The sequence below is a fragment of the Mobula birostris genome, chromosome 13 (genome assembly GCF_030028105.1).
Source record: "Mobula birostris isolate sMobBir1 chromosome 13, sMobBir1.hap1, whole genome shotgun sequence".
NCBI lineage: Eukaryota > Metazoa > Chordata > Chondrichthyes > Myliobatiformes > Myliobatidae > Mobula > Mobula birostris.
This window is the reverse complement of record NC_092382.1, coordinates 30,827,607-30,841,925: the sequence shown is the minus strand read 5'-3', so window position 1 is coordinate 30,841,925 and position 14,319 is coordinate 30,827,607. Positions and strand designations below refer to the sequence as shown.

The following is a 14,319-nucleotide window of genomic DNA, read 5'->3' as shown; positions in this document are numbered from 1 at the left end:
GGACTGGCACTTCATCCACTTGCAGAGTTGGCTTCCAGCCCCCTGCACCCCTCCTTATCGCTGTAAACCTCTCCCTTTTGTGGACAACACTGCCACCCGGTGGTGATTTGCCACAATAACAGGAGCCCCTGATTTGTGGACTCCATTGTCACCAGGTGGCGCTCTGCTGCAGGAACACAGAGACAGAAATGTGACGCTGCAGTCTGCTGAAATGTTTATTCAAGATTGTTTAATTCCATTTCCAGCAGAAAAATGTAACTGAGATCAAAATAGTTATTACTCTGGATCCAAAGGAACACAAAAACACAATAGTAAAAACATATATCCACAGCTTATATACTGTGCACGGATTGATTGGATGTCCATAAAGTGACGCTCGGCAGGGGATGTCTGCAAATAAGATGACAGACAGGAAATTATAAAGTAGATGTGTTTGGTGATGTGGAATGGGTGGGTTAGTTGGGTAGAGACATTTATCAGCCTTACTGCTTGGAGAAAGTAGCTGTCCCAGAGGCTGGCCGTCCTGGTGAGGATGCTGCGTCGTCTACCCAGATGGGAGTGGGGCAAACAGTCCATGAGTGGGATGGTGGAGGTAGATTATGAAAATCAGGTTGGTGCTTGATCTCAAGAGAGGGAATTTGGAAAATACCAATGAGACTCCTTTTTGAACAGCTTGTAATTGTGCCCACTAGGGAAAAGTTAATTCTGGATTGGGTGTTGTGTAATGACCCAAATTTGATTACGAAGCTTATGGTAAAGGAAACGTGGACTTGGTGATCATAACATGTTACAATTCACCCTGCACTTTGAGAGGGGAAAGGTACGAGAAGATGCATCATTATTAGTGGAGTGCGGGGAACTACAGAGGCATGGGAGAAGAGCTCACCAAAGTTGATTGGAAGGGGACACTAGCATGGATGATGGCAGAATAGCAATGGCTGGAGTTGCTCAATTTGACAGCCTCAGGGTTGAAGAGAAACACATAATACTCCAGCTGCACAGCTCCAACCTGAAGGCACGAATATCGATTTCTCCTTGCAGTTAAAAAAAAAATCACTGCCCATAGCCTTTCCTTCTACTCTTCACCCTGGCCATTCACCATTAGTTATGTAAATATGATGCTACCATTCATTACGAGAGGTCTATCCATAAGGATATATTGTTGAGATGTTTTCAGGCAATGGTTAAACCACACGGACAATTATGAGCAGTGTAGGGACTCATTTCAGGAAAAATGTGCTGGAGTTGGACAGAGTCAAATGGAGGTACCAGTTTAACTTCCCGACTGGCCTCAAACTTATCACCAGAGTCTCACGCTAGACCCCTTTGCTGCAATCTCTCTATCTTTTCCAGCTGGAACATCCTCTACCTTTCTGATTCCTCCTTGTTTTTCTGCCTCTTCTCTCTGTTTTCTTGCCTCTCTAGCCTTAAACTGCCTGTGCCTTTCCACAGCCTCCATCTTTAATTTTTCTAACTTGTACAGGAGCCCAAGCTCACTAGGTTTACTTTCAGGAAACATCTCCAACTCCTCCACTTTAAACACACCCTCATATACATAATGTTCAGCTATTATCCTCTGCATGTGTGACCTCCTCATTGTCAATTTCACCTTAGCAAGTTTTAACCTTTTAGCAATAATCAACAACTCAATCCTTCTGGTGTCCTTTAGTGCCTCAGAGGTTGGCGCTTCCAGAAATCTATCAACATCCATTGCTGCTGATTTTCCACACACAAATAAATCAAAAGGGATTTCTCCAATGAAATCGATAATTAATCAATACGCCCTCAAATCTGTGCATATCCCGGATGCAAGCCCAAATTTTGTTATGAAATGTAACGCTTTAGAAACGAAACAGCAGCAATAGACTACACCTGGAGTCTGGTTTTGATGTTAAATCCACTATCTTTATTAGTATCTACTAACAATATAGTAACTTAAGCAAGATAAACAAAAGTTAACAGTGTTATGTGTACGTGTGTATAAATATAACTCCCAAACTATTGAGCTCGGGGGAAACAAGGCTTGGAGTCTTGAGATGGTGAACTATGAGAGTTCAGTTCAACCACAGAGCAGTTGAGGAGAGAGGGATATTTGTAATCCAGGGTAAATGTCGAGAGAAGGCAATAATGTGAATTCCACAGTATCCATGGTGGTAAAACGAGAGAACAGTCGCTGTAGATGTTATCCGTCGTCGTTCCAAATCCATTTATGAATTATCACAGAAAGTGACTTGTCACAAGGGGTATCGTCTTCAAGTGAATTACCACACCACACCCAGGCAAGTGTTAACACATAAATGGTCTTCACAGGATACCCCAAATCCGATCCACTCCTATGGATCAAATGAGGTGACAACCACACATTCAATGTTCGCTGAATCGATAATTAACCCACCCTTGTGGGCAGTGGAAAGTTCTAAACAGTGACCCTTGGCCAGTAGTTCCCTTGTTTCGATCCTTCCATTTATCCTCCTTCATCTCCGTCTGACTGAGTATCTGTGTCCTTGGTTAAAACTAAACAAGCAGTGAGCAATGTAAACAAGCTGCAAGTCAGATTGATTTCCATTCTTAATCTCTCTCTCTCTCTCTCTCTTAAAATGACAGTCCACAGAAAATGAAACCTAGGGATTCATAACAATGGCCACTCCCCAGTGTGAACTCGCTGATGACACTGTAGGTTGGATGAATCAGTGAATCTCTTCCCACATTCTGAGCAGCTGAATGGCTTCTCCCCAGTGTGAACTGACTGGTGTGCCAATAGTTTGGATGATCGAATGAATCCTTTCCCACATTCTGAGCAGGTGAACAGCTTCTCTCCAGTGTGAACTGGCTGATGACTCTGTAGGTTGGATGACCGAGTGAATCCCTTCCCACATTCTGAGCAGGTGTATGGCCTCTCCCCAGTGTGAACTCGCTGATGTCTCTGTAGGGTGGACAAATCAGTGAATCTCTTCCCACATTCTGAGTAGGCGAACGGCCTCTCCCCCATGTGAACTGACTGGTGTGCCAGTAGTCTGGATGACCTAGTGAATCTCTTCCCACATTCTAAGCAGGTGAACGGCTTCTCCCCAGTGTGAACTCGCTGGTGACTCTAGGTGGGATGAATCAGTGAATCTCTTCCCACAGTCTGAGCAGGTGAACGGCTTCTCCCCAGAGTGAATTCGCTGGTGTTTCTGTAGGGTGGATGAATCAGTGAATCTCTTCCCACAGAATGAGCAGGTGAACGGCTTCTCCCCAGTGTGAACTCGCTGATGTCTCTGTAGGTCGGATGACTGAGTGAATCTCTTCCCACATTCTGAGCAGGTGAATGGCTTCTCCCCAGTGTGAATTCGCTGATGTCTCTGTAGGATGGATGAATCAGTGAATCTCTTCCCACATTCTGAGCAGGTGAATGGCTTCTCCCCAGTGTGAACTCGCTGGTGAGCCATTAGGTTAGATGACTGTGTGAATCCTTTTTCCTTTCCCAGAAATTCAGCAGATGACCAGCCTCTACCCAGTCTGAACTGACTGGTGTGTCCACAGGTGGGAAGACCAACTGAATCCTTTCTCACACACAGAACAGATGAATGGCCTTGCCCAGTGTGAACTTGCTGATATACCTTCAATTGAGATAACCGAGTGAATCCATTCCCACTATCTGAGCAGGTGAACGGCCTTTCCCTTGGAAAGTTACGGGCATGTCAGTCAGTCAGAAGACTGAGAGAATACCTCCCCACAGTCTGAACAGGAACAATGGTCGATCCCTTGCTCCAGTTCTTAAATATCTTGACAGGGACAACAAAACTGGCGTGCCGTGTTTGAAATTGCTGGAGGCAAATTCTTTCTCGTTTTTAACCTGTAAAAAGATTTACAAAATCCATCAATTGGTGTAGGACAACATTTCAGATGAGATTACTTGAGTTGCCAAGGTTTGATCTGGTATCACAGTGTTACAGTGAGGTTCAACCCAAGTTGGACAGAGAAATCATCTTCTGAATGGGCACAGTGCTGGTATCTGGAGTGACCATCAAATTCTCTGATGCTCTTCCTGTCTCTAAAAGAATGGGGCATTTCTGCCATCTCCAATCTGTGATCTGGCTCAGTTTGACTCTCTCCATTGGTATTATTCCCTGTTCCTGCTGAGCCCCATGGATGCCTGGCCCCACAGTAACTGAAACACCCTCTCACAAATAGTCTTTCTTGACATGCATCTGGGATTTTCTTTTATGTATTATTAACTTAAAGTGCCACAGTTTTAACGCCATATAAAAAATTCCTGCTGAGATGAATGGTTGGTCCACACAGCTGTTAAAAGGACTTAGAGTGAATTTTTGTATTATTTCAGGTTCTTGTCACAGTCACAGAAAATTACAACACAGAAACAGGCCCTTTGGGCCATCTGGTTTGTGCTGAACTATTTAAACTACCCACCTCCATACCCCTACCATCCAGGTACCTATGCAAACCTCTTAAATGTTGAAATTGAGCTCGCATGCACCACTTGTGCTGGCTGCTCATTCCACACCCGGATGACCGTCTGTGTGAAGAAGTTTCCCCTCATGTGCGCCTAACATCTCACCTTTCACCCTTAACCCATGGCCTCTGGTTGTAGTACCGCCCAATCTCAGTAGAGAAAGCCAGCTTGCATTTACCCTATCTATACCCCTCTATCACAATCAAATCTCCCCTCGGTCTTCTACATTCTAAGGAATAAAGTCCTGACCTGCTCAATCTTTCCTTATAACCCAAGTCCTCCAGACCTGGCAAAATCCTTGTGAATCTTCTCTGAACTCTTTCAACCTCTTTTACATCTTCCTGTAGGTTGGTGACCAAAACTGCACACAATACTCCAAATTAGGCCTCACCAATGTCTTGTACAAAGTCAACAGAACATCCATCTATTGTTGTCAGTACTTTGGTTCAAAAAGGCCAACGTGCCAAAATCTTTCTTTCCATCCCTATCTAACTGTGACACCACTTTCAGTGAAATACAGACCTGTATTCTCAGATGCCTTTCTTCTACAGCAATCCTCAGTGCCCTAACATTCACTGTGTAAGACCTAGGTCCAACCAAAATGCAACACCTCACACTTGTCTCCATTAAATTGCATTTTGCATTTCTTATCCCATTATTCCAGCTGATCCAGATTGCACTGCAAGCCATGATAGTCTTCCTTGCTGTTCACGACACCACTAATCTTGGTGTGATCCACAAATTTGCTGATCCAGTTAACCACACTATCAACCAGATTACTGATATAGATGACACACAATAACAGATACAGCACTGATCCCTGTGGCAAACCACTAGTCACAGGCCTCCAGTCAGAGAGGCAACCATGTGCTACCACACTCTGGCTTCTCCCAAAGACAGTGACTCACCCAATTTACTATCTCATCTTGAATGCTGAGTGACTGAACCTTCTTGACCAATCTCCCATATGAGACTTTGCCCAGTGCCTTGCTAAAGTCCATGTAGACAACATCCACTGCCTTGCCTTCAACCACTTTCCTCATAACTTCCTCAAGAGACTCTATAAGATTGGATAGACATGACCTACCGTGCACAAAGCCATGCTGTCTATCCTTTATCAGTCCACACCTATCCAAATACTTACAGTATATATCCGGTTCCTGCACATACATTCCAATAACTTACCCAAAACCTGTTGGGAAACTTTCAGAAACCAAAAGCAGACAACTAAAAAAGTCAGGTGAGCTCAGGGCATGGAATCATGATACTGTTGTCATTCATGCGTCTTGGTAGCACCCAACAGTCTGAGGCATTTAGAGGAACAAAATATCCTGGCCTCAATATCTCTTGAAAACCAAGGTTCCCTGCACCTGTAACTTTTCAACTTTTATTTTAGCAGGCATGTATATGTATGAACTCTACATCCTCAAAATTTCACTTCTGAAGGCCTCCCACTTACCAAGTACTCCTTTGCCAGAAAGCAGCCTGTTCCAAACCACACTTGTCAGAGCCTTTCTCATAGCATCAAAATTGACCTTTCTCCAATTTAGAATCTCAACCCGTGGTGCACCTCTCGTTTTCCATATTTACTTTGAATCTCATGGCATTATGATCACTAATTTCTGTCACCAGCCCTGGATCATTTCCTAACAGCTTACTGCACACTTCTACGTCAGGAATTCAAATTACAGATTAAGGGCACATTTGACAAACTCTACTCCATCTCGTCCTTTTGCTGTATGGGAGTCCCAGTCAATATATGGAAAGTTAAAATCACTTACTGGAACAACCTTTGCATCTTGGCATGGTGCAATCTCTCTACAAATTTATTTCTCTAAATCCCTCAAACTGTTGGATGCAACCAAGTCCCCACAATGGATACAACTTCATAATTCCCTGTCCTGAGCTCATCTGGCTTTCCTACGATGCTTCTTGCATTGTGATACACACAGTTCAGCACATTCATCGCACCATGCTCAACCATTTGATTGCTGACTCTGTCTGAGGTCTGAACAACATCTGACTGGTGTCAAGAAAACAAACTCTCTCTCATTGTCACAAAAACAAAGGAGCTGACTGTGGACTACAGGAGGAATGGAGACAGGCTAACCCCTATTGACATCAATGGATCTGGGGTTGAGACGGTGAACAGCTTTAAGTTCCTCGGCATAAACATCACCGAGGATCTCACATATAACCATATAACAATTACAGCATGGAAACAGGCCATCTCAGCCCTTCTAGTCCATGCTGAATGCTTACTCTCACCTAGTCCCACCAACCTGCATTCAGCCCATAACCCTCCATTCCTTTCCTGTCCATATAGCTATCCAATTTTACTTTAAATGACAATATCGAGCCTGCCTCTACCACTTCTGCTGGAAGCTCATTCCACACAGCTACCACTCTCTGAGTAAAGAACTTCCCTGTCATGTTACCCCTAAACTTCTGCCCCCTAACACTCAACTCATGTCCTCTTGTTTGAATCTCACCTACTCTCAATGGAAAAAGCCTATACACGTCAACTCTATCTATCCCCCTCATAATTTTAAATTCCACTGTTAAGACCCCCTCAACCTTCTACGCTCCAAAAAAATAAAGACCCAACTTGTTCAACCTTTCTCTGTAACTGAGGTGCTGAAACCCAGGTAACATTCTAGTAAATCTCTGTATTCTCTCTATTTTGTTGACATCTTTCCTATTATTCGGTGACCAGAACTGTACACAATACTCCAAATTTGGCCTTACCAATGCCTTGTACAATTTTAACATTACATCCCAGCTCCTATACTCAATGCTCTGATTTATGAAGGCCAGCATACCAAAAGCTTTCTTCACCACCCTATCCACATGAGATTCCACCTTCAGGGAATGATGCACCATTACTCCCAGATCCCTCTGTTCTACTGCATTCTTCAATGCCCTACCATTTACCATGTATGTCCTAATTTGATTATCCTACCAAAATGTAGCACCTCACACTCACCAGCATTAAACTCCATTTGCCATCTTTCATGTACATGGTCTGTACATACCGGCTGTGTTGTGAAAAGAGCACAACAGCACCTCTTTCACCTCAGATGGTTGAAGAAGTTGGGGATGGGGCCCAAAATCCAAAGGTCTTTCTGCAGGGACACAATTGAGAGCATCCTGACTGGCTGCATCACTGCCTGGTATGGGAACTGTACTTCCCTTAATCGCAGGAACCTGCAGAGAGTGGTGCGGACAGCCCAGCGCATCTGTAGATGTGAACTTCCCACTATTCAGGACATTTACAGAGACAGGTGTGTAAAAGGGGCCCAAAGGATATTGGGGACCCAATTCACCACGACCACAAACTGTTCCTGCTGCTACCATCCAGGAAACGGTACCACAGCAAAGGGACCAACAGGCTCTGGGACATCATCTTCTACCAGGCCATTAGACTGATTAATTCATGCTGATACAATTGTAAACTATGTTATATCGACTGTCCTATGTATAAACTATCTGTTATAAATTACTGTGAATTGCACTTTTAACATTTAGATGGAGATGTAAAGATTTCTACTCCTCATGTATATGAAGGATGTATGCAATAAAGTCAATTCCATTCAATTCACCCTCTCCACCATCTGTTCTGTCATTCTGGCTCCCATTCCCCCTACAACTTATTTTAACCACACCACCCCTCCCCCCATCACTAGCACTAGCGAGCCTTACCACTGGGATATTAGTCCCCTCTTATTCTGTTCCCCTAACTAACAAATCCCCTCTCACCCCTTTGACTTTTCTCTGCCAGGTAATCTCAACAGTTTCTAAAGTGGTTCCACCTGTTGTTGTGCGGGATGGACACAAGAGTACTCTGCGGTGGCTATTTAACCTCATTCCCCTTCCTGACTCTCACCCAGTTTCCTGTATCCTGCACCTTGTGTGTAACTCACCTCTCTTCATGTCATATCTATCACCCCCTCCGACTCCTGGATGATCCAGAATTCATCCATTTCAAGTTCCAACTCCTTAAACTGCAGGGTTACAAGCTGCAGCTGGATGCACATCTTGTACGTCATGGCATCAGGGACACCGGAGGTCTCCCCACCTTCCCACCAATCTCCCCTCAAATTTGTAATGACCAGTGTGCACATAAAGCTTGTATTATGCAATTTTTCCACATGTGCACAGTGAATTTTATATAGAGAGGTATTCATTTTAACAGCTATCAAATCACTGTCTATAAGAACTTTGATCTCCTCTGGGTTTGTTTAAGTTCATCTACACTCTCACACAACCTATGTTGCAGGCCTGTAACAGGTAATGATGGATTTTCTTGCCAGAGCTTTTGCACACGGTCCATGTGTCATTTGCTTGCTAAATGACGCTTAAAAGTCAGATTTCCAAATATCACTCCACTTCTTCCCACTTGCAAATTCTTCAGCAACTTTTGCATCACCACAATACACACAGGTAACACCAGTTTCTGTATTGTACATAAATATTTCCCCTGAACCCTCCCCCAGGTGACTGACGGTGGTGAACTCAGTGATGGCAATGCCAATGAATATGAAGGGAAGGGCAGTAGTCTGTCTCATTGGAGTCTGGCACATTTGTGATGTGAAAGCTACTTGTTGCCCAGGACAAAGGTGTTTGATATCATTATGTACCCAGAGAGAGTGGGACAAAACATGTTCTCACGGGTAGAAAGTCCAGAACAAGAGGGGGTGGAACAAGCAACAGACACAAAATGCTGGGGGAACTCAGCAGGCCAGGCAGCATCTATGGAAAAGAGTACTAATGCTGAGTTCCTCCAGCAATTTGTGTGTGTTGCTCGGATTTCCAGCATCTGCAGATTTTCTCTGGTTTGTGACTGGAGGCAGAACAAAGGTGATTTTCACAACAGCTGATGTAAAAGATTTTGTTCCCTTTCTCCGAGTTCCCGATCCTTGCATTTAGACAGCTGGAGCTCAGCTCTGTCTGAGAGACCCATCGGTTCCCATTCCCTCATCAGCCGGAAGCTCCCCGGGGCCCGTGTACGGATGGTGGGGCTGAGAGAGAGGGAAGAGAGCAGGACTGTCCCGGGATTGCGGGTCACGGAGTCCGGAGTCACAGCAACTATCCGAAGTCGGTGTTGAAAACGCCGCCCGGTGAGACCCCCAACCCGGAGACCCCTTCTCACCTCAACCGATCATCCGGGGCCTTTTGTGCCCCGCGCGCTGGTGAGCTCGAGCTTGGTCGGTTTAACGGCCGGGCTACTAATCACGTGACCAGCTCCTCCCCCACCGCTGTCAACAGAGGAGTCTGGAGCTGCGCCATTCCCATTGGTGCGAAACGATGTCAATCACTGGTTACAACCAATAGTGGAGGCGGACCAGCCGAGAGGGCGTTACCCCCGCTGACTCCGTCTCCCGAACTTTCCGTCACGGCGGGACAACCGTCAAAGTAAATGTCCGCTTTCTGATTTATTTCCATTTCCCTCCGAGGGAAGTTGGGGCGTTTGTGAAGCGTCTCCTGCGGCCGGAGTCTGATGTGTCGCTGAGAGGTAGGAGGAGACCGCTCGGCCCGTCGGTTTGATGCCGGTTCCCCGGGGAGGGAGAGGATGAAGATGGTGAGAGAGGGGGCGGACAGGATGTTTGTCCCGGTGGGGACAGGAGGGGCTCATCTGTGGAAATGTCTGAGCCCACGGTGGTGGCGATTCACCACATTGGGGGGCAAACACCGGCAGACTGTTGCCCTGCAAGCGGGGCCGATGGTCCGGGAAAAGTGACAATTATTTGTGTTTTGTTGAGACTGTACCGGGAATATGGTGTAAAATCCCGCTCCCCACACTAACACGGGTCACACAGACCAAAGAACAAACTGCCGGAGGAACTCAGTGGGTCGGGCAGCATCTGTGGAGGGAAATGGACCGTCAACATTTCGGGCCGAGACCCTCCCTCTGGACTGAGAGTGGACGGGAAATAGTCCGAGAAAAGAGGTGAGGGGTGGGGATGGGGCAAGAGCTGGGGAGTGAGAGGTGGATCCAGGTGAGGGGGAGGTGGGAAGGTGGAAATAGTGACGGGGGTGGGAGGTGAGTGGTTGGGGCAACACGGGGCTGCAGAAGATGGAAATTAATTCCATAGAGGATTAACAAAGAGATTAGAGAGTATTTGTTATAGAGAGTGCAATGAAGATTCACCAGACTGATCCCTGGAGTGGTGGGGTCATCATATGAAGAAAGATCAAATGTGATAACCCTTTCATTTAGAGAATCGAGGACTGAGAGGTGAACACATTGAAATGCACAACATCATTACCGGCTGAACCAGGGATCCCAGTCTCTGAAAAAGGGGGTGGACTGTCCGGGACTGAGATGAGGGGAAATGTCTCCATTCCGAGGGTGGTGAATGTCTGTAAATCCCCACCACAGAGGCCGGTGAAGACTCAGTGATCGTCCTCACATAAAACAGAGGCCGGCAGATGTGTGGAGACCGAAGGGATCGAGGAAATGAGGATCGGGCAGAAACATGTGGCTGAGATGGGAGAGCAGCCGTCATCTTGTTGATGGTTAGCGGGGCTGAATGGCCGCCTCCTGCTGTTTCTCACTTGATGTTTCCTGTCCAGTGAGGCTGGAGGAATGTGAATAGTAATTAGTGTTCATACACATGGAGGGGTTTAAATGAAACCTGCACATTTCCTGTTTGGGTCTGAATTGAGTGATTAGATCAGACCGGACGCAGCTTTGTCATTGTGCCGACTCCAGATACAAAGCCAATGAAACGCAGTTGGCATCTGGACTCGGGGGGGGGGGGGGGGGTCGGGACCGTCACGTGACGGCTCTGCCCATTTACCTGGCCGGAAACACGTCACCTGCCAATCAAGGTTTGACCCCGCCTGGCCCATCAATGCACACCTCACCATTGGCCTCGTTAATTAGCCTTGTACTTGGCCTCGGGTAATTGGCCTTTGTAATCAGTTTAACCCTGCTGGCACCGAGCCATTGGCTTCCCTGTGAATCACCTGGGCTGGACCTTCCAGACCTATAAAGCAGCCCACGTGTGCGTGACCCTTTCTCTTTTGTGCTGCCTCCGAGGGACCACCCTGCTGTCCGTGAGTTGTGCTTTGAATAGGGTTGGGTGTGTGGATATTGTCCCTAAGCAGAAGAGCCGCGCTTGCACAAAGTCAAGGGTGGTTGTATACTTTGTCCCCACGCGATTTAATGTGATTTATTGCTGATCCGACTACTGTAAGTTGTGCACGTGTTGCTTCCGTTGCCATTTTCCCCCGTTTGCCTTCTGTAAATAAAATCCTTCACTACCCAGACTGTGAGCCCAGAGCCCTTGACTTTGAGACCTGCAGAATCTGTTTCCTCACTGGCGCTGCGTGGGGAAAGTGTTCTGGAACAGGGGCAAAATGGCCAGTAGAGGCACCGAGCGTAGGATTCCCGGCTGGACCGACGAGAGAGGGATTTGAGGCCTGGCGGACCACGGTAAACCGGTGGACTGGCCCGAGCAGTTGGACCCACGTTGCGAGCACCTGGCCGCGGGGCTGCTCCGGCTGTGGGATGAGGGGGGCCCCAACATGAGCCTCTCTCATTAAGAGGCGAGCGCCCCGGGGAGCCTGTCTGATCAACAACACCCCACGGGCGCCGCAGCCGAAGATCCGGGTAGGCTCTACCCTGTGGGATCGGGTGGTGACCGCTGTGAGGGTCCGATACCCCACCCTCCTGGAGTGGGATCTACACCGGCGCCCGCAATGGGGTACGGTCAGTCAGGGCACCCGGGTTGTTAGAGAGTGGGCGCTGGTCAACGGCATCTACCAGGGAGCCTGCGACCGTAATTTTTTATAAAACACCCGGGTGACCGGTACCGTCGCAGGATACCTGGTCAGCACCGCGCACCCCGATATAGTCAGTGATCCTGCCCCTCATGACACCAGCTAACGGGAGGACCGTGCGGGATGGTATCACCCTCCTTGAATAGATGTAGTGGGGGCAGAGGCAAGGGCTGGAGACAAGCCCTCCCCGTTTTACGCGCAGGCAGCTGTACATGGACATGGATCCCCAACCCTGACCTCTGCACCCTGTGGAAGGAGCTTTGTGGCGGTGGGGTGGTGGGCAACTGGGCGATTGCACTCATTCTCGTTATTTATCATCGCTGTGTGTATATTATGTTGTCTGCCAAATTTTTATGAGCACGTCTGTCTTTCTTTAGTTCTGTATAGTCAGATATAGCGTTCACCTTATAAATAGAGTAAGATGTATTCCTTTCCTTTTCACTGCGGTAACGCCTGGCGAGTGGCGAGGCTGCCGAGGGGTGGACTGTGCTGACTGTCACGTGACAGCACTGCCCACGCCTGGTCAGAAGACACGCCCCCTGCCAATCAAGGATTGACCCCCCCCTCGCCCATCACTGCACACCTAACCACCGGCCTTGTAATCAGCTTAACCCTGCCGGCACCGAGCCGTTAGCGTTCCTGTGCATTACCTGGGCCGGGCACTTCAGCCTTCCTGCATGAAAAGGGCTGGACGCTCTCTTTGCCTTTTCCGAGGGACCACTCTGCTTCATTCCAGGCTGAGAACCGTGGAACAGCGCTGGAGGAAATTGTTGGTAAGCTGTGCATTGAATAGGGTTGGTGATTGTCCCTGATAGCATTGAGCCGTGCCTGTACAGTGAAGGGGCTCGGGCATCGTATTGACTTTTCCCTTGGATGTGTGTGTGTGTACTTTATTCCCACGTTCGTTATTAATCGTCTGCGTGTGTTTTACTGCCGACCTGACTTTATCCACGACTGCTGTAAATTGTGTGCGTGCTGTTTCTGTTGCCATTTTCCCATGGTTGCCTTTGAGCTGCTGTGTCCCCTCATTAAAAACAAATGTAGCCTGCGAAAAGTACGAGGCAGAAACAGGAAGCATAGAGACAAGCGGATTCTGTTTTTCATTTGTTGTTAGTTTCCCCGAGGGGAGGTGCACCGTTCCCGGAGGCACTGCAATACCGGGTCGATGCGCGGAGTGGACGGAGCAAGCCCCTATTCCATCTCCCTGTTCCAAAAATCAATTTAATATATGGTCCCCAGATAAGGGACGTATCAGATATTAAACTGATAAGAACAGATACTACACTTGATCTTAGCCAAAAGGCCGAGAAGCGATACCACAAATGTCCGGACCCTTTCGGATCTTGCTAGTCTTCCCTCTATTAAGTTGGACCGACTGTCTACAGGACACCGATTTATCCTACCTCTCTTCAACTTTTGAAGTAGGTTTGGTGTAATTTCGCTCAGTCTTTGACATAAGTTGTATTTTTCTCCCTTGTCGCGAAATCTCTTTCGGAATACAGCTGATCATGTAAAATAGCGGATATTCCGCCAACCAAATGAGAGAGGCGGCCCTGGTTTGTATGCAACTCCTCCTCCTCAGCTGTTCTGCCCGCCCTCTAGCGTCTGATGTCATTGCAAGCGTGATGACGTTTACGGAAGGCGTTGCAGCGAGAGAAGCGAAGTTGCGGCCGGGTCGTTTGGCGAGCCTGGCGGGGCAGGTGATTGGGGAGGGGGTCCTCCGGAAACGGGAGGAGGGTGGCTAGGAACATCGGGTGGAAGCGATGGCTGGGGATTGCGAAGAAGGAGAGGGTTGTAAATGGGGTAAGTGAGGTCGTTTGATGGGGGACGATGGGTAGTTGAGTTGGTCGGGGAGAGGGACGGGATAGAGTCGGATGAAAGGGAGGGGGTAGGGTTGCAACTCGGACAATATTTAAGTGTGAGCTGGCATGTGGCAAATAACGGCATTGCAGTCAATGGATTATTTCCACAGAAAATAATCTAACCGTCCGGCTGGACTTCATTGGTAAAGAAAGCTTGTTGACCAGAACTGGTTCCATTAACAAATCGGAGATAATCGGCAGAATGTGGGTATACTA

General features: G+C 47.5%; 1 protein-coding gene, 1 long non-coding RNA gene and 1 other non-coding gene across 4 annotated transcripts in view; 2 read left to right on the top strand and 1 right to left on the bottom strand.

Annotated features, from left to right (window-relative positions):
* The window catches only part of LOC140208711 (uncharacterized), a 126,971-nt gene that overhangs the window by 12,404 nt on the left and 100,248 nt on the right, over positions 1-14,319 (top strand). The window lies entirely within an intron of this gene.
* LOC140208738 (U2 spliceosomal RNA) lies at positions 13,366-13,556 on the bottom strand. The gene has a single exon (XR_011888897.1). It is a non-coding gene; the product is annotated as a U2 spliceosomal RNA (small nuclear RNA).
* Positions 13,904-14,319, top strand: part of LOC140208687 (uncharacterized) — a 32,938-nt gene continuing 32,522 nt past the window's right edge. For both annotated transcript variants that reach the window (XR_011888873.1, XR_011888872.1), the window contains exon 1: positions 13,904-14,044. This is a non-coding gene — a long non-coding RNA (uncharacterized lncRNA). The remainder of the gene's footprint in view (positions 14,045-14,319) is intronic.